This window comes from Mastigoproctus giganteus, chromosome 2 (assembly GCF_048544385.1).
Source record: "Mastigoproctus giganteus isolate SK-2022 chromosome 2, ASM4854438v1, whole genome shotgun sequence".
NCBI lineage: Eukaryota > Metazoa > Arthropoda > Arachnida > Uropygi > Thelyphonidae > Mastigoproctus > Mastigoproctus giganteus.
In genome coordinates, this window is record NC_143576.1 from 35,989,925 (window position 1) to 36,010,651 (window position 20,727).

The 20,727-nt window shown below is 36.8% G+C and overlaps 1 protein-coding gene across 3 annotated transcripts in view; it reads left to right on the forward strand.

Annotated features, from left to right (window-relative positions):
* Naa35 (N-alpha-acetyltransferase 35) overlaps window positions 1–20,727 on the forward strand; it is a 401,343-nt gene that overhangs the window by 107,656 nt on the left and 272,960 nt on the right. The gene's annotated exons all lie outside the window — the stretch shown is intronic.

Sequence of the window (20,727 nt, forward strand, 5' to 3'; positions counted from 1 at the left end):
CAGCTAGATTGGGGGAATACATGGACTAATAGATTAACAGTAGCCGCTGGCAGAGGTGAAAGTGATTCTTGCACTGCTTCTATTAGAATGAGCAGCAGCCTGGAAAAGATTCAGGGGATTTCAGAGACTGCTGGGATAAAAACCAGTTGTGGTTTTTATCTTACAAGTAAACACATGGGTTTACTTGTACCACAAGTAAAGCCATGGGTAGCTAAGAATAGGAACAGGTGCATGTATACTTGCATGTACACCAATGCTAGGAGTTTGGTAAATGAATTTGAGGTGTTGGTCAAAACATCAATGGCTGATGTTGTTGGGATATCAGAGATGTGGTGTCACACAGATATAAGGAATGCAGAACTGGAATTTAGGGAGTACAATGTGTACAGGAAGGATAGACAGGATAGGAAGGGAGGAGGGGGTTATGCTGTTAGTTAAGAAACACATAAAATCCAAGGAGGTACAGCCAGTTGGAATTGCTGGACAGTGCAGTGTCGAGTCAGTTTGGTGTGACAGAAGCACTGGGAAATCAAAATTGAGAGTAGGAGTGTGTTATAGGCCTAATGACTCTAATGAATATAATAAAAAACTGTACAGGGAAATAGTGGGCCAGTATATCAGTGTGTCTTATAATGGGGGATTTTTAATTTCCCGGATATTGACTGGAATTTGTGGGTTGGTCACTCACATACTAGCAAGGATTTTGTGGATTTATTGGATGATTGTTTTCTACATCAGCATGTTCGGGAGGCAACTAGAGGGAGTAATACTCTTGATCAGTAGTGATTCTTCATGCATGAAGAATCTGCAGATGAAGGAACCACTAGGTGGCAGTGATTACAGTGTGCTGAAGTGGGATTTACTCAAAGAGGTAACTACTATCAAGGGTAAAGGGAAGGGTTTTTGCTTTCATAAAGGCAACTACGGAGGTCTGAGACAGTATTTAAATTCTATATGGTGCGACCAACTGATGATGTTACCAACAGCAAATTCAAAATGGGAGGCATTCAAAGAATTAATCTTAGAAGCTACTAGGCTTTACATACCAACTAAGAAATATTGTTCAATGTTTAGGCCTAAATGGATGTCAGATGAACTAATGAGACATGTGGCAGAGAAGAAAACTGCATGGGGTACATATAAATTAGTGGATGACATGGAAGCCTACGATAAATATAAAAGAAAAGCTTTTAGAAATAAAAGCAAGCAAAGGCAGATTATGAGAAATCTTTAGCAAAGGATGCAAAGAAAAACAAAGAGTTCTTTACCCATGTAAACTCTAGAGGGAAGGAGATGAATAAGATTGTTCTACTGGATATCGATGGTTCAACTGTTGATGATCCTGCTCAGGTGGCTAAGAAACTAATGAGTATTTTGCATCTACATTCACACATGAGGAGTTATTCAGGGAGGGGAATGCCAGAAGTGAACTAAACTCTGGCAGTGAGCCAGATGATTTTGTAATAACTGAGAGGAAAGTGGAGGAGAAATTGTTGAAGATAAACACAAGAAAGGCACCTGGGGTGGATGGGATCTATCCAGTTATATTAAAGGAGGCAGCAAAGGAAGTAAGCAATCCCTTAGCCATAATCATGAGAGCTTCCTTGGACTCAGGGGAGGTACCCATGGACTGGAGATGTTCAAATGTGACCCCCAATTCACAAAGGAGTATCAAAGGGTGACACAAGTAATTATAGACCTGTTAGTTTAACTTCTTTTCCAGGGAAATTAATGGAGGCACTGGTTAAAGACGCACTGCAGGATCATCTAGACAAGACTTCAGTTATAGCTCGGACACAACATGGGTTTTTTAAGGAGAAGTCTTGTCTGACCAATTTGTTTGGATACTATGATGTGGTCACAAACAACTGGATTCAGGGAATAACTTTGATATCATATATTTCGATCTTAGAAAGGCTTTTGATACTGTTGCACATGGAAGACTGCTGCACAAATTAGAGCAGTGCGGCATTGGAGACAAATTGCTACTTTTTGCTAAACGAGTGCTCCCATAGTCAGTGGCAGATCTTAACAGAAAATGTTCATTTGTGGCCTGATGTTCACTAGGACTTTTTTTGCTTATTTTAGTTTGTACTTTTCACCTTTAAATTATTGACCATCATTTTTGAAACACCCTGTATATACAGCCACTCCCTGGATTATGTAATACTCGACTTACGGAAATTCGACTTTATGTAAGTTTTTTCAGACTAGTACAAACTTTAAAAAATCGTGGAAACGTATTTTGCATCCCGTAGGAATAAATGGTGGTATCATGAAAATATCTTAATGTTGAACCCAATAACACATCGGTTTTTTTGGTAATTCGTTCCAAGACCTTGGAAGTTGAAATTTTCGCTGTATAACTAAGCTATTTATATCTCTGAAAGATCATTTTTATAATGGAAATTGCACTACACTTTCATCGTTATCATAAGTTCCATTATAAGAATCAGTTTTGAACGCCTTTGTGATATTTTTTAAAACACATTTCTGGTGGTCACTACCATAAAACAATAAAAACAATTTGCACTTTCCGGTTTATTGGGCTTTTCTGTTAGCACAGTCTATTATAAATGGGTAATAAACTCGATCTTATTGCATTTGCGATGATACCGATAACCGGAATTCTCTGGGTTTTTACATTACAGTATTATGGGTAATGAGTTCCCCTTCACTGAAATCTTCAATCATATGAAAAACATAAATAAATTTTCGGAATCTTCTCTTCATTCCTATTTACTTATTACAATGGTGAAGGGAAAAGGACCAACAGAAAGTGCAAGTGCTGGCAGTGCTAGGAAACAAAGCAAAATTGATTTAGAAATGAAGATGATTAATTAAGAAGTACGAAGCAGGACAAAGTTTGTTGTCTATTGCATGGAATTAGGTCTCGCTGCTTTCAACAGTGAATACTATTTTAAGGGACAGTGCATGTATAAAAGAACATGTTAAAGGATCGATGCATTTAAGAACAACAGTGATCACAAAACAGCGTTCAGGTGCTATATCAAAGATGAAAAAGCTATTAATAATATGGATGCAAAATCAGATTCAGAAGCAAGTGCCCCTTGAGTCCAATGGCCATTCAAGCAAAAGCAAGAAGTATTTATGAAGATGTTAAGGATAAGTACAGTGAAACCCAAGCCAAGTTCATGGCAAGCAATGGGTGGTTTAATAGGTTCAAGCATTGTGCTGCTTTCCAAAACATTAAAGTATGTGGTGAAGTCGCCAGTGCTGATTCTGCAGCTGCAGAGAAATTTTGTGATGTGTTGGAAAAACCTCTTCTAAATCTCCACAGCCCTGAACTTTCACAGCAGCGTGCTTATCAGCTGGAGAGTTAATTCTGGCAACAATGCTAAAAAGGTAAAACTTGCTGACGTTATGCCTGTCTCATCTCTCTTTTTGTAATTTTTAAATTTTTAAAATTTTTTTACACTTTTGTAATTTTTTCTGCGCATGAGATAAAAAAATTGAATAAATAATTCTATTTACATGTTCGTCAAACATTTCTTTTTTGCTTCAATCAAATTCAATCAAATTTGCAAGTGCTTATGTCGGGGAGTGTCTGTATATATATTGTAAACTTTAACTAATAATGATGAAAAGAAAAAGAAAATAAGTATTGCAAGCATCATAGCCTACTACATGCTGCTTATAATAAACTAAAATAAGGGTAAATAAAAAAGGTAAAAATAAAACATATGCCAGTAGCGTGACAAACCAGTAGAGCGGTACATAATGAAACTAAACAAAGGGGGAGAGGTAATCAAGATAAAGGGTATTGTAGAAGGAATGCTCCTAAAGTAATTTATAAAAGCCAAAATACAAAACCAAGTAACAAAAATATTTTAGATAAGCATGTTAAATAAAATTTAGTGGCACCCCCTTGATGGCCCCAAGTCCAAATTATATGAAATGTCACTAATATTGTAGATGGAAACTAACTACAGCAATGGACCAACAAAAATGAAAATAAAATAGACTGACCATTATGCCCCACCTCGACAGAGAACCACAAGACCAATAGTAGTTACGGAATCACCGCATTTCAAACATTAGACAAATCCATGGAATTTTTGTTACTTCACACAATATGGAGACTGTGGTAAGTGTTCAATTATATTATAAAAGTTTATATGGCAAATTCACCTAAGTGCACTAAGCAGCAACAAAGGATACAAAAAGTATATAATTATAATAATTAAGTGAGAGAAAGGGCTGACAGATGGAGGTGTAAAAAGCACAAGTTACCAAAACCAGTAGAGGAAGGATAGAAAGAAAGAGAAGCATTAAAGGTAGATGACAAAGGAAAGAATGTGAAAAAACCTAAATGATATATTGAATCATAAGAAATTACAGGCTGAATTAGTAAGCCAATTAGTTAGAATGAAGCTATAAAGGAAAAATAAATAATTTCAGAGAAATAGCAAGCATCAAATAAAGAGGTGGATTTTTTTTTAAGAAATCTAAAAATATGGGAAAAAAGGACAGTAAAATAAAATATAAAATTTTTGATGCATGCTATAAAACAGGAGTGGCCAACTTAATTTGCGATGCAATCTACTTTTTTCCTTCAAAATGTGCCGCGATCTACCATCTCAAAAATTTCATTGCACAAATCGAGGGATGACTGTATATTTAAAATTCGTCGTGATCGACCGAAATTAAATTCGTGATCGACTCGTTGGCCACCCCTGCTATAAAAGATTGATACCTAATGCAGGTACTTCTTCGGAGGGACTATACCTGATTACGTATCAATAAACTGTGTTTCTATACCTACGTATAGCTACATAAAAAAAAAATATATATTAAAAGGAAGTGAAAATAACAGTATTAAAAAAAAAAAATTTTTTTTTTTTAAATTGACAGAGTAAAAGCAGTAAAATTCTTTCATAAAACTAGGGAGGGTAGTCCCAATGCAGTGTTTGCGATTAAATTAGCAATATAATAAAACTGAAATAAATCAGTGTGTGCAGAAAAAGTCAAATCTAAAGGAAGGGTAGGTTGGTGAATTAGAACTAATATTGTATCTAAAAAATTAGATTATAAAATCCTGAAGTGAAATGCAAAGTTTTTTTGCATTTTAGTTTTTAGTTTTCAGTTTTTCATTTTTTGCATTTCAGTTTTTCATTTTTTTCCTTTCAATTCTGGTAATTATAATTGTTTGGCAATATTAATCATTTTGTATGTGTTTAACAGCATGTATAGTTCTGTTACCATTTTATATCTCCAGGACTATGCCTTTCATGCTTTATCTCTTGGATTTTCTTAGAATTTTCCAACTGAAATTTCTGCAAACAGTTTCTAACCTTCTTAATCATCTTACTCTCCTGTCAATTATACACTTTTTTTCTCCCTTGGCACTTTAAACTGCACTAGTCTTTACATTATGCCTTTTAGAAAGCTCCACTTGTTTAAGTAGTGCATACGTAATAGGCTAAAAACAACTATAGATGTCACATATTTTTGCAGCCATTTTCAAACATTCTCCAACAACCTTTATAGTTCTATTACTGTTTGATTTTTCCAATACTACACCTTTCATGCTTTATCTTTTGGATTTTCCCAGGATTTACCAACTGGAATTTTCTGCTACTATTTGCGGTTAATTTCTAATCTTAATCATCTTACTTATCTGATGGTTAAACATTTTTTTTTTTTTCTCTCTCTCTCCTCTCAAAACATCCTTACATTACTTTCTATATAATAGGCATATGGTATTAGTATCTTTTTCTGCTAACACTTACTTAGTCAGAGCCCCCTCTAAGAGGTTTGGGACATTACTCTCCTAGCTTGCCTGAGTATTCTAAAATACTTTTTTTTTTCTTTATATCTGTTTTGCTTTCTACACTTTGTTTGTGGCCATTGATGTCCATAGGAGGATCTTTGTTTCATTTTTATTACACGGATAAAACGAAATGGGTTTTCTGAAAAGTGGTCATAAACCTTGCAATAAATCGGGTAGTTTGTAAATTGATGTTGGCTAAGGGGGAAAACAAAATTCACTGTGGGGGTGCCTTTAGCACTCTGTGGCAGCAATACATAGAATGCTTCAGTAGTTGTTTTTAGTAACACATACTGAGTGACATTCGCTTCTCACCTCAGCCGTACCATGTGACCTTCCTGTCAGTCATTATACATATGATAGTTTTCATCTAACTGGACTCCCAGTAGATGGTTTCATGAAATATTTTAAATTTTGTTCTTTTAGAACAATTTGTCATCAGTCACATAGACTATATGATCTTGGTTTTTTTTATTTTTTTTATTTTTTTTTCTTAAATTGACATACAGTATACATTAACAATAAATTTTCTTTCATGTATATATGAATGAAAGCAGAATAAAAGAAATTCACAAAGTCGCATATTTCTTCAAAGTGATTGCTAGGAAAGGTCACGTGATGCTGTTGAATTGACATGCGAGCGTCATTGAGTAGGTGGTGCTAACAATTCACTATATGGCAAATGCAGCGAACTTTGCTGTGGCTACACGGTGTATGTATCAGCAGTGAGCTATAGCCTCTAGCAACTGAGTAATTTTTACCGGTGCAGAAACAATGTCAAAGAGAAAGTGTTTAAGTATTAATGATAAAGTCAAGATTCTTCATGATATTGACCAGATTTTAAGTAAAAAAATATATTGGAGAGAAATATAGTATACCTGCAAGCAGTTTAACCACGATTTTAAAAAATCTAGAATCAATTTTAAATGAAGGAGGAGCAGACAAGAAGCACATTAAGTTGTGTGTATATGAGGATATTGATAAAGCTGTTCTAAAATATGTGCAATGACACATGAAAAGCATATAGCAATGTCAGCTCCAATAATTAAGCAGTAAGCTCTGAAATTTGCAGTCTCCTGGACATACATAATTTAAGAAGTGCCACAGAATTGTGGAAAAGGCTATTTGTGGAGAAAGTGTTGATGTAAGTGAAGAATATTCCAACAGTTGGAAGAACAACACCTTAAAGAAAATTTTGGAAGAATATGAACCTAAGGATGTTTTTAATGCTGATGAAATGGGTTTATTCTTTAAATGTTTCTGAATAGAATACTTACTTTCAAAAACGATAAATGTTTTGGCTGAAAACAAAGCAAAGAAATATTCACTGTGCTATTCAGAGCCAATATAACAGGAAGTGAAAAATTGACTTTTAGTCATCAGATCAAAATCAAAAAACCCAAGATGTTTTAGAGGCACAAAATCATTGGAAGTTGACTAAGCCTTTAATAAAAAAAAAAAAAAAGCATGGATGACAAGTGATATTTTCGAAGGATGGATATTAAAACTAGACAAGCGTATAGCAAAAGAGCAAGAAAAATCATGTTGATTACTGACAACTAATTATGAGAGCTTCCTTGGATTCAGGGGAGCTACCCATGGACTGGAAATGTGCAAATGCAACTCCAGTCCACAAAGGAGGATCAAAGGGAGACACGGATAATTACAGATCCATTAGTTTAACTTCTGTTCCAGGGAAATTAATGGAAGCACTGGTTAAAGAAGCATTGCAGGATCATCTAGACAAGACTTCAGATATAGCTAGGACACAGCATGGGTTTGTTAAGGGGAAATCTTGTCTGACCAATTTGATTGGATACTATGATGCGGTCACAAATCAACTGGATGCAGGGAATAACTTTGATATCATATATTTGGATCTTAGAAAGGCTTTTGATACTGCTGCACAAATTGGAGCAGTGCGGCATTGGAGGCAAATTGCTGCTATTGATAAAGGAATAGTTGAGTGGGAGAAGACAGGGTGGTAATCAATGTTATTAGTGGAGTCCCTCAGGGTTCAGTGTTGGGTCCATTGTTGTTTTCTGTATTCATTAATGATATTGATGATGGTATATCAGGCTTAATGTCCAAGTTTGCAGATGATGCGAAGGTTCGTAGGGTTGTTAATGACACGAATGACAGTACACTGCTGCAACAGGATTTAGAAAAGTTTAGCAGATGGGCTGAGGTGGAAACTGAAGTTTTAACATTGACAAATGTAAAATACTGCATATAGGAAGCAGTAACCCCAGAGTAACGTATCAACTGTGTGGTACTACACTGACAGTGGCAGAGAGTGAAAAGGACCTGGGGTAATTGTGCAGGCAGATATGAAGTTTTCTGAGCAGTGCAGACAATCTGCAAGAGTAGCTCATGGTATCTTGTCAATGATATACAGGAATTTTTCTAGCAGGGATAAGGAGATGATTATCCCCTTGTATAAGGCAATGGTCAGACCACACCTTGAGTACTGTATACAGGTCTGGAGGCCTCATTTTAAGAAGGATGTAGGGCTGTTGGAACGAGTACAGAGAAGGGCAACAAGATTAGTGAATGGAACAAAGGGTTGCTCTTACAAAGAAAGGCTTAAGTTTTGCAAATTGCAGTGTCTGAAGACTAGGCACCTGCAAGGTGATCTGATTGAGGTGTATAAAGCTTTGAGCATGCTCAATGCTGATGGGATTCTTCCTCTTGCTCAGAATAATCACCTGAGAGGGCATAAATTCAAATTGAGGATAGATTGTGTGGAAGTTTGCCTTTAGTCAGCGGGTAGTTGATAGGTGGAACAGACTTCCATCTTTTGTTGTGGAAGTTGATAGTCTAAATAAATTTAAGGCTGAGCTGGACAGGTATTTGGAACGAATGGAGGGGTGAAATGGGAGCGTTTTTTTTTTTTTTTTTTTGGCTGATCTATGTAAGTTTGCTTTCTTGCATCATGTGCCCTTGCTAATGATAATGCTAATGCTAACTGTCTGGCACATTCTGCCAGTATTTCTGCCTGCCAAACTTAAAAGTGTGAAGTTGTTGTTTTTACACCAGACATAACGTCAAAACTCCAGCCAATGGACCAGGGCATTATTAAAAATCTTAAATTACTTTATCAAAAGAGAATATTAATTAAGATTATCAATGCATTACAAGAAAATAGAAACTTGGAAGCTACAATAAATCTTAGAGATTGCATCTCTGAACTGGCAAAAGTTTGGACAAACGAGGTCAGTAAATACACTATTCAAAATTGTTTTCTGAAAGCAGGATTTGCATTGAATACAGAAGCTGAGCGACAACTGGACAAACAAAATTAACTGCCACTTTCACAATTGAAAAATTCTTTGGACATTATTAGAATCATCTGGGAAACCATCAAAAATCATATAACACTGAATGGTTATGTAAATATAGATCAAGATCTGGCTACAACAGAACATCCAAATGAAGATGAAATACCGCTGAAGAATGTTAGATGCAACCAGGATCACAAAGAAATTAATGATGACACTGAAGATGCATCAGAACAGACCATAGAAAAGCCAACTCGCGAACGAAATGATTCATGCTTTTAAAACGGTTCATCTGGGGTCTACAGTTTTGTGAAAATGTTCCTGATAATGTTTTTAATTCTCTGAATAAATGTGGTTTTCTTTGAGAATAAGACTTTTTTTTTTTTTTTTAAATTTATAATACTACCCCGCAAAAATTGTGTGAAAACGTTAAATAAGTATGTTTTCGAAAAAAATACATTAAAAATAAATGTAGGTTTGATCGTTTCGTTTTCTAATTAGATAACAATTTCCAATAAAAAAGATATTCTCTGTATAATGAAATTTCTCTATGACAAATTTTCTTGCTGGATTTATTGAATTCGTTTTAGTAGTAGTAGTAGTAGTAATAATCAAGACATTTGATGCAAGAAAACAAGCTTATGTAGCATTAGCCCAAAGAAGGGAAAAAAAAAAAAAACATTTCACACATCCATTCCGTCTAAATGTTTGTCCAGTTTCTCCTTGAATTTATTTGAGCTATCAACTTCCACAACGACAAATGGAAGTTTATTACAGCAATCAACTACCCGCTGACTAAAGGCAAATTTCCGCACATCTGTTCTATAACTGTCTTTCCTCAATTTGAATTTAAGCCCTCTCAGGTTTGTAATCTGAGCAAGAGGAAGAATCCCATCAGAATTGAGCCTGCTCAACCCATTCAAGGCTTTATATACCTCCATCAGATCACCTCACAGGTGCCTAGTCTCCAAACGCTGCAATGCTGAAAGGCAGAACTTAAGTCTGTCTTCATAAGACCACCCTTTCGTTCCCATCACTAATCTTGTTGCTCTTCTCTATACTTGCTCAAGCAACTCTACATCCTTCCTAAAATGAGGCCTCCAGACCTGTACACAGTACCATTGCCTTATACAAATGGATAATCACCTCCTTTTCCCTACTAGCAAAATTCCCGGATATCATTGACAATACCCCATGATCTGCTCTGGCTGCCTTGTTTGCACTGCTCAGAAAATTTCCTATCTGAATGCGCAATTACTCCCAGGCCTTTTTCGTTTTCTACCACCCTAAGTGTAGTACCGCACAGTTGATACGTTTTTCTAGGGTTACTTGTACCCATATGCAGTACTATGCATTTGTCAACGTTAAACTTCAGTTGCTACTTCTCAGCCCATCTGCCTAAATTTTCTAGATCCTGTTGCAGTAGCACATTGCCATTACTGTCATTAACAACCTTGCCAACCTTTGTATTATCTGCAAACTTCGATATTAAGCCTGATATACCTTCATCAATGTCATTGATAAATATACAAAACAACAGTATGCCCAACACCAAACCCTGGGGGACTCCACTAATTACATTAGTCCAAGAGGAGCAGCATCCATTGATTACCACTCTGTCTTCTCCCACTCAACCACCCTTTTATCCATTGTAGCAACTTACCCTTAATACCATACTGCTCCAATTTGTACAGTGGTCTTCCCTGCACAACCGGTCCTTGAGGTTGTCGCAGACATTCTCTCAGATATGCCAGACAAGCTGTACTTGCTACCTGGGAATCTAAAATGCTGATGGAACTGATATTCGTGTGACATTCAAGTCAAGTGGACCCAATTTCGGCGAAGTCTGGACAGTCTGTGACATGCAAATCCTCTGCTTGCACCTTCACGATGATGGGACTGTTAGTAACCCTGGGTATAACCCCCATGCACAAGCACACTGTGGGTGACCACCCAGGTGTGAACCAACATAAGCAGGAGTCTAGGTGTGGCACCCACATCTAATGGAGGAATGCCGCCCCTCTGTGTTACCAGGCAATACTAGGTGGTTGATAACTCTCATCAACCGGTGCAATACCTCTAAACATGGGTTCCACCTGTGGTGGAACTCATGTTTAGTCTCCAGAGCTAAGTTCTGGTCAACCCTTCCCCATCTCTTCCATCATGCAGTATGACTGATGACTTTTGAGGTTATGATGGACATCATGGCAAGATCCAATCTTCCTTATATTCCGAGGGTACTCTAAAACGGTGTTTGCAGGCCGGCCGCTAGTTAGTACACTGGACTGAACCTATTGGTAACTTTAGGAGATTTGTTTGTTGTTTGTTATTTGGTTTTTAGGAGCATTAGCAACTAAGGCCATATTGCTCCAGGGGATATGCGGTGGTCATTCCCTGACCTTTCCACATTCTCCGTATTTGGTGGTCACGGTCTCGAACCCCGGTCTAATCAAGAAGCATGTGCTACGCACTGCTGCTCCTGCCTACAGAGGCTCCCTCTTTAGGAGGCTTCCGGATCAGCTAGTGCAGGGGTGGCCAACTTAATTTGTGATGCGATCTACTTTTTTTCTTCAAAATGTGCTGCGATCTACCATCTCAAGAATATCACTGCACAATGGTTAAAAAAGTTAATCAACACATATTGAAAAATGTTGTTTATAAATTTTAAAATTAAATACATTTCAGAATTCTTGTTTTAAATTCATACCTATTTAAATTTTTAATTTATATGAAGTTTGTCTTAATGTCATCTGCCAAGCTTTCAAAATCGGGGATATACTACGATAAGGCCAACTATAAAGAATCTTCTGTATGCAAGTCCATAAGAGTAGAGCGATTCTTCGTCTTTGTTTGTTTCAAATATGAAAAGGCTGATCCACACAGATATGTGGAACCAAACCAGGAATTTAAATGTTCGGTTTTTTTTTTTACATTTGGGTACTTTTCTCAGCAAACATATTTACAAAAGCCTTTTTCTGATGACCTGGCTTTTAGGAAGATATCGTTTTTCAATGTAATAATTTTATTTTCAAGTAATATTTTCTCCATGTGAAAAATCTCGGTGATTTTTTTTCTGCAATTTCTGGATAAGAAATATATTGAACGTTTTCAATTGTTTTAAAATCGCTGAAGCTGGTTTCAAAATCATCCACAACTTTCTCAATTTCAGTAACATATTTCTCATTATTAAATTCAAAAACAGGATATTTTTGCAAATTGGTCTTGCATATTTGCAAAATGATCAATTTTTTTTTTCTTTTAAATCCATAGCCATTGCCAAAAATTGATATTTATATGCAGAAATACTACTAATCATGTCACCCACATTTTTATTTTTTCCTTGTAAATCCAAATTCAGATCACTTAATTTACTGGTAAAATCTGCCAAAAAAGCCAGATCACACAACCACTCCGTATCTTGTAACTACTGATAATCATCTCCCCTTTGATCAACAAATTTTTAAATTTCATTCAGCAAATTTCGAAATCTCTGTAGAAATTACTCTGACTCAGCCACCTCACATCTGTGTGTAATATCATATCTGGTTGATTTTCATCGAGTTGCATTTTGAAATGTCTCCTTTGAAGAGATTGTCCTCTGATGGAATTCACGATTTTGAAAACCATGTCCATAACACTTTTAGTATTTAATCTTTTTCTGGCTAACACTTGTTGGTGGATGATACAGTGGGAACTCTAAAAATCTGGAAATTCATCCTTTTGGCACAATGCGATGAATCCATTAAGATTCCCTGTAATTGCTTTAGTTCCATCTATTGTTATTGATACGAGCTTAAATAGTGGTAATTTAATTTTTTCATAAAACTTTTGAATGCATTAAATATATCAAAACCTCTAGTTCTTTCTTTTAACGAAACCATACCCAGCAGTTCTTCTCTAGTGGCAGAATCATCGAAAAACATACCAACAAAAACAAGCAATTGAGCTGTATCGCTGACGTCTGTAGATTTATCCAGTTGTAATGAAAAGGACACACAATTAGGAATATGAGCATGCAATTGTTCTCTCACATTTTTACTCATTATTTCGATGCGTGCATCACGGTATTTCGAGATAATTGCAGATCTTGAAGGGCACTTTTAATTTCATTTTTGTTCTTAAAATTTTCAAAAAGAGAATCTGTTATTTCTCAAAATGTGTCTTTGATGAATTAACCATCAGAAAATGGATTGCATTTTTTGCAAGAAGATGACTCACTTTAAATGATGCTACAGTTACTGCTGTAGATTGTAGATTAGGTGTCATGAATAAATTTTGTTGTGCAAATAATCTTGATTTAAGTTACAGGTAGTTCTCGACTTTAGGAGTTAATTCGTTCCTAGCACGCGCGTAAAGCAAAAACACATAAAGTGGGAATTTGTTTCCCATAGACATAATGTTAAAAATAGGGGTTACGTTCTCAACAATGAAACTAATTAGTTTATGTTTAAACAATGATTGATTTATCTTAAGAAATGAAAACGTAGCCTGTAAAAATCAAGCAAATTATAATAATAGAGAAATTATTTACGACTTACAAATGTTAAAGAATGTTTATTCTTCATCATTGACTAAATGCACACTCGTTGATCACTCATTATTGGCTTGGCATGCGTTGGTTTGTTGCACAAGGAGTCGTCTTCTTCAGAAATGTTTTAAGAGGCCTTTGTTTCCAAGATAATCTCTTAATTATAAATTTCACGATTGCATGCATAAGCATTTTTTAACGGCACATACAAATTGCAACTAACACAATTCGCGAGGAATAACAAGTTTACGAAGCTTTAAAAGAAAAAAGGAATGAAGAGAAGATTCCGAAAATTTATTTGTTTTTTATACGATTGAAGATTTCAGTAAAGGGGAAAGACATTTCAACATAATAATATACAAAAACCACACAATTTCAGCTATCGGTATTTTCGCAAATGCATGAAGATCGGGTTTACTACCAGTTTATAATTTCTTGCAGTAACAGAAAAGCCCAATAAACCGGAAAGTGCAAATTGTTTTTATTGTTTTATGGTCGTGACCTCCAGAAATGTGCTTTAGAAAAATATCACAAAGGCGTTTAAAATTGATTCTTATAACGGAACATATGATAATGATGAAAGTGTACTGCATTTGATTTGAATTGGTAACTAATACAATTTACAAACCACGCTCACAACCTTTTATATGGCCTTAAGGTCATGCTCGTGACCTTAAAAATGATATTTTAGAGATATAAATAGCTTTGTTATACAGCGAAAATTTCAACTTCTGATATCTTGAAACGAATTACCAAAAAAACAATGTGCTATTGGGTTCACATTACGATATTTTAAATACGACGGTGTCTCTGGAACTGATTAATATTGTAAAGTGAAGTACACCATATTGTATAACTACACACGTGGTTTGGAATGCGGTATTTATGAATGTTTAACATTCATTTTTTGCAATTATTGTTCCTATTTTCGATTTTGTTGATACTTAGGAAAAAAAACTCGTAAAGCGAGAACTGCCTGTATTTTAATTTATTTTTTCTAAGGTGACTATTAGGCAGAAAATCTGATTGGTATTTACCATGGAGTGCGTCGAAGTGGCTTTCTAAATTTCCTTTTTTGGGTATAGCCACGGAAGCATTGCAAATCAAACAACATGTATCTTTTATCATTAAATGATAAGTTTTACTCTTTGATGAAAATGATACTTTTTACTCTTTTTCGTAGTATTCATTTTAAATCAAAGGGTATTAAATTAACGTATAAATACTGTCCAGTTATTAATATTAAGTAAGCTAAATAAGAATTTGACGCATACACTATGCTCTCCACAACAGAACTGTGCAAATTTTCACTACACAAACAAGACTAGCAGCTGCACAGCGACAAGCGTAGGCATGTGGTTCAATGGATTTTAATAAGCGTATGCAGTGGAGTGCATAATAATAACATTTAGATTTTGACTAATCTATTTTATATATATATTTAAAATTCGTCATGATCAACTGAAATTAAAGCCACAATCAACTTTTTGGCCACCCCTGAGCTAGTGTATAATCTTGCTACCTCTACTCTGCCAGATAGTGACTGGAGGGAGTCCGAGTAGTGTATATGTCGAGGGCATTGTCGAGGCCACGTTATGTCAATGATCTGGGTATATTCTTAGCATGTGTATGCCATATCCAAAAATTTCATTACTTCATACAGCATGTCCCCCCCCCCCACATTTTTTCTCACTATTGAATACAACATGAATTGTCAAACTAATAGAGCGAACTTATCTGTGAAAAGATCTAAACCTCCCAAACACTTCCTAATTCATTTTGAAAATATACGTGGTCTAAGTTCTGATCTCAACAGTGTCCATTTCCACTTGCAGTCTGCCAAACCCCATGTACCTTTTCTGACAGAATCTCAGTTACCGGTTGATTCAACTACTGCTCATCTCAGTTGCCCAAATTATTCGCTGTATAATTTCGCCTCAACGGTGGTACTTGTGCATATGTCCATTCCGATACTCCTTATCAGAGACTTAGTAAATTGTAATCTCCTCTTTTCGATCTTCTCTGGCTTAAAATTTCTCTGCGTCACTCTCAAATTCATCTGTTGTCTCTACCATTCTCCCAACTCCACTAATCACTTGGAGCTCTTTGACTTCCTCTCTTTGCAACTTCACTTTCCCTAGTCAAACTTTCCTAACAGTGAGGTAATTTTCCTTGGTGATTTTAATGTTCACAACTCCAGCTAGCTTCTGTTTTCTAGTCACACCGACTCAGCTGGTTGAGATGCTGAGGCTTTTGCAATTACTAATGACTTTGCACAGATTGTTCATTTACCTACAAAAATACAGGACAGTCCTAACCATACAGCCAACACACTTGATCTTTTTCTCACAAACAACCCTTCTAAGTACACGGTCAAAGTGTGTGGTCCTTTAGGCACCTCAGATCAGAACTTGGTGATTGTCTCTTCTCCAATGGAGTCTTTATCTCATGACTATTCCCAACCTCTTGTTGTTTGGCATTACAAGAATGCAAAATGGGATGACCTGCATGATTTCTTTTCTTCTTTTCCTTGGTCGCATTACTGTTTCAAAACTTCTGATGTCAAAGTTTGCTCAGATCGTGTCAGTGAAATTATTCTTGCAGGAATGGAATCCTTTTTTTCCGCACTCCACTTTAAAATCTCGTCCTTTATCTAAACCTTGGTTTTCCAATAAATGTGCTAAGGCTGTTAAAGAGAAGAATGTTGCATATCGTAATTGACTTATTTCCAATTCTTCAGTTTCATTTTCTGCATACACCAAAGCTCGCAACAATTGTAAAGCAGTTATTAATCAGCATAAACTAGATTCTGACCAGGCTAAGAGTAGAAAACTCTTAGCCAATAATCCTGGTCTCTTGCCAAAGCTGTTGGCCGCAACTTTTGCCCATCTCTGCTCCCACCTCTGTCAAAACCAGATGGTTCAGTTGTCACTTCAGCTAAGGGTAAAGCTGACCTGCTAGCATCCCATTTTCATTCCAACTCATGTATTAATGATCTCGGTAAAACACCTCCCAACATTCCCAACACGTTCCATTCAGTACCTCCTGTGGTCTTCCGTCAAAAGGATGTCAGAAGGATTTTGACGAATCTTGGTGCTAAGAAAGCTCCAGATACTCCTGATGGTTTTCTCCACTTGTTCTCAAAACCCTCTGCTCCAGAACTTACTCCTGTTCTTTGCCGGCTTTTTTCACTTTCTTATTCCAAAGGTGTTTTTCTTTCTGCTTGGAAATTTGCTCATATCCACCCAGTTCCTAAAAAGGGTGACAGATCCCTCCCATCCAATTATTGTCCCATTGCAATTACTTCTACTCTTTCTAAACTAATGGAGAAATCAATTAACTGCCAACTCTTAAAAACCTAGAAACCTTCCGTGTGATCAACGATCTCCAGTATGGATTCCGTCAGTGTCGATCCACTAGTGATATTCTGGCTTATGTTACCCATTTATGGACAAATTCAATGGAAAAGTTCGGTGAAACACAAGCAGTTGCTCTTGAAATCTCAATGGCTTTCAATCGTGTTTGGCATAAAGGTCTTCTAAACAAGCTTCCATCTGCCAACTGTTTTTTGTAATTGGTTATCTCATTTTCTCTCTGATCGCTCATTGAGGGTGATGGTAGATGGCTCTCTGTCTTCTAACTTTTCCACTAATGCTGGTGTCCCCCAAGGTTCAGTTCTTTTAGCCACTCTTTTCCTCTTGTATATTAATGACCTTCTTCCATTGACTGGAAATCTTATCCATAGTTTTGCCAATGATAGCACATTGCATTCCACTTTCCAATTGAGAAACCTTGTCCTGCTCAATCAGCTTCAACTTCTCAAAAATCTGCTACCAATTCCTTAAATGCCGATCTTCAGGTAATTCTCCAGTGGGGCAAAGGCAACTTAGTTGATTTCAACCCTTCTAAAACTCAGTCTTGTCTTATATCTCGCAAAAAGGATTCTTCTGCTACTATGCTTATTTTTAGTGACACTCCGATTTCTAGGCAAAATGATATATCTCTTTTGGGAATTACCCTGACTTCTAATCTCTCTTGGCACAAGCACATTACAAATATTGCTTCCTCTGCATCTAAAAAACTTGGTTTTCTCTTTCGCTCTCAGCATTACTTTTCTTCCAAACAGCTATTCACTCTGTACAAATCGCAAATCCATCCTACCATGGAATATTGTTCTCACATCTGGGGTGGTGCCCCCAAACCTCTCTCAGGCTTCTAGTTTCCATTCAGAAGAGGGCAGTTAGGTTAATTAATGACTCATCTCTAACAGTCTCTCTCCACTCGCTGTCTCCTAGACGTACTGTTTCTGCTGCATGCCTTTTCTACAGATACTTCCATGGGCACTTTTCTTCTGAATTGGCTTCTATAATTCGTGCTCTCTCTCTTTCAAAACAGTCTGAACACGTGCCACCACCAGCCAACATCCATTTACTGTCCAACTACAAACTCACAGAACCAACTTTTCATCTTCCTCATTTATTCATTCAACTGCTGTTTTCTGGAACAGCCTTCCTTCATACGTATTTCCTGAAAATTGCAGTTTACAGAAGTTCAAGTCTAATGTCAACAAATATGTTCTTTCATCTTCTCAACCTCCAACCCAATCACGGTACTAAGTACTATAGGTTCTAATACCTCTCATGTTTGGGGTTTTCATAAAAAAAAAGTGTCAAAAGCTTTCCTGGAATCCAAGTATATGATATCAAAATTATTTTTTGATATCATTTCGTTTGTAACCACATCATAGTATTCAATCAAATTTGTCAGACAAAACTTTCCCTTAACAAATCCATGCTGTGTCTGAATTATTACTGCAGTCTTGTCTAGATGATCCTGCAATGCATCGATGGAGTCAACCAGTGGCTCCATTATTTCCCCTGAACAGAAGTTAAACTCACTGGTCTGTAATTACTCGTGTCACCCTTAAATACCCTTTATGAATTGGGAATACATTTGTAGATCTCCAGTCCGTTGGGACTTCCCCGAGTCCAAGGATGCTCTCATAATTATGGTTAAGGGATTGATTACTTCCTTTTCCGCATCCTTTAATATAACTGGATAGATCCCATCCACCCCAGTTGCCTTTCTTATGTTTACCTTCAACAATTTTTCCTCAACTTTGCTCTCAGTTATTACAAAATCATTAAGCACCCTGTTACAGTTTGGTGAACTTCTGGCATTTTCCTCTCTTAATAACTCCTCACGTGTGAATATATGTTTCGAAAATACTCATTCAGATTATCAGTTATCTGAGCAGGATCATCAACAATCAAACCATCGATATCAGGTGGACCAATCTGATTTATCCCCTTCCTTCTAGAGTTTATATAACTAAAGAAGTCCTTGCTGTTTTTCTTAGCATCCTTTGCCAAAGATTTCTCGTAATCTGCCTTCTCTTGCCTAACGGCGCCTCCATAGCCAGGTGGGCAGGAGCAGCAGTGCGTAACACACGCTTCTTGATTAGACCGGGGTTCAAGCCCATGACCTCCCTTCAAATACGGAGGATGTGGAAAGGTCAGGGAATGACCACCGCATATCCCCGGAGCAATATGGCCTTAGTTGCTAATGGTCCTAAAAACCAAAACAACAACAACTCTTGCCTAACTTCCTTTGTGACTTGATTACAGACTGGCTTATAACCTTCATAGGATTCTGTGTCGCCTCATAATTTATATGCATCGCATGCATTTTTCTTATCTGCCACTAGTCTCATTAGTTCATCTGACATCCATTTAGGCCTAAGCCTTGAACAGCATTTCTTAATCAGTATGAAAATGCCTAGTAGCTTCCATGATCACTTCCTTGAATGCTCCCCATTTATAATTTGCTGCTGGTGATGTCACCAGTGATCCCGACTTTACGGAAGCAAAAACCCTTCCCTGATGATAGTAATATCTGTAAGTAAATTGCACATCAAAACACTGTGATCGCTGCCACCCAGTGGTTCCTTTAACTGCAAATTCTTAATGCACAAATAATCACTGCTGATAACCAGATCAGTAGTCTCTCTCTCTCTCTCTCTCTCTCTCTCTCTCTCTCTCTCTCTCTCTCTCTCTCTCTCTCTCTCTCTCTCTCTCTCTCTCTCTCTCTCTCTCGTTGCATCTCTAACCTGTTTCTGTGGAAAACAATCATCTAACAAATCCACAAAAAAATTCTTCTAATGTGTGACTGGCCAAACCACAAGTTCCAGTCATTATCTTAGAAGTTAAAACCCCCCATTATTAGACAATCTGATTTACTGGCCCAATCTATTTCTCTGTACAGTTGTTTGTTGAACTCATCAGAGTCATTAGGCCTATAACACACTCCTACTAGCATTTTTTCTTTCCCAGTGCTTACATCATACTGACCATTTATGTCAGCTGTATGCACTTCCTTAGATTTCGTGTGTTTCTTAATTTACAGCATAACCCCCTCCTCCCTTGTTATCCTGTCTATCTTTTCTGTACACATTGTACTCCCTAAATTCCAATTCTGCACTGTTATCTGTGACACCACATCTGTGATATCCCTACAATATCTGCCTTTGATGTCTTGACCAGCACTTCAAATTCATCAAATTTGTTTACTATACTCCTATCATTGGTGTACATGCAAGTATACATGCACCTGTTCTTATTTTTAGTTACCCTAACACAGCCCATGTATTTATTTGCTTCATGATGGCCCCTGCCAGTCCCTGAAAACCCCAGAACCTCGCCATGCAATCTAATTGAATCAGTGCAAGAAACACTGGCATCTCTGTCTGTGGCTGCTGTTAATCTTTTAGTCAGTGAATACCTCTAAGTTAGCAGTTTCCCAACCCTCCTAACACTTCTTTGATAGCAGCAGCAAATATTCTTGCACCCCTTCTATTTAATTGTATCTCATTCCTGTAGAAGCAGGCTGTCCTGTTAACAAGCACAGACCATGCACAGACTACTCCATGAGCTTTGCACAATCTCTCCAGGTCAGAATTGATTGACAAGGCTCTCATTATAGGGAAGATTGACTAGGTATATATACAGTGGTGGACAAAAAAACTGCATCAACTTAAAAAAAGTAACATTTGTAGTGAAATTTTTAAGATAGTTTGATTACAGTCATTTTGTTTGTCGCAAAGCAAAAGTATTGCATCAGACAGTAAT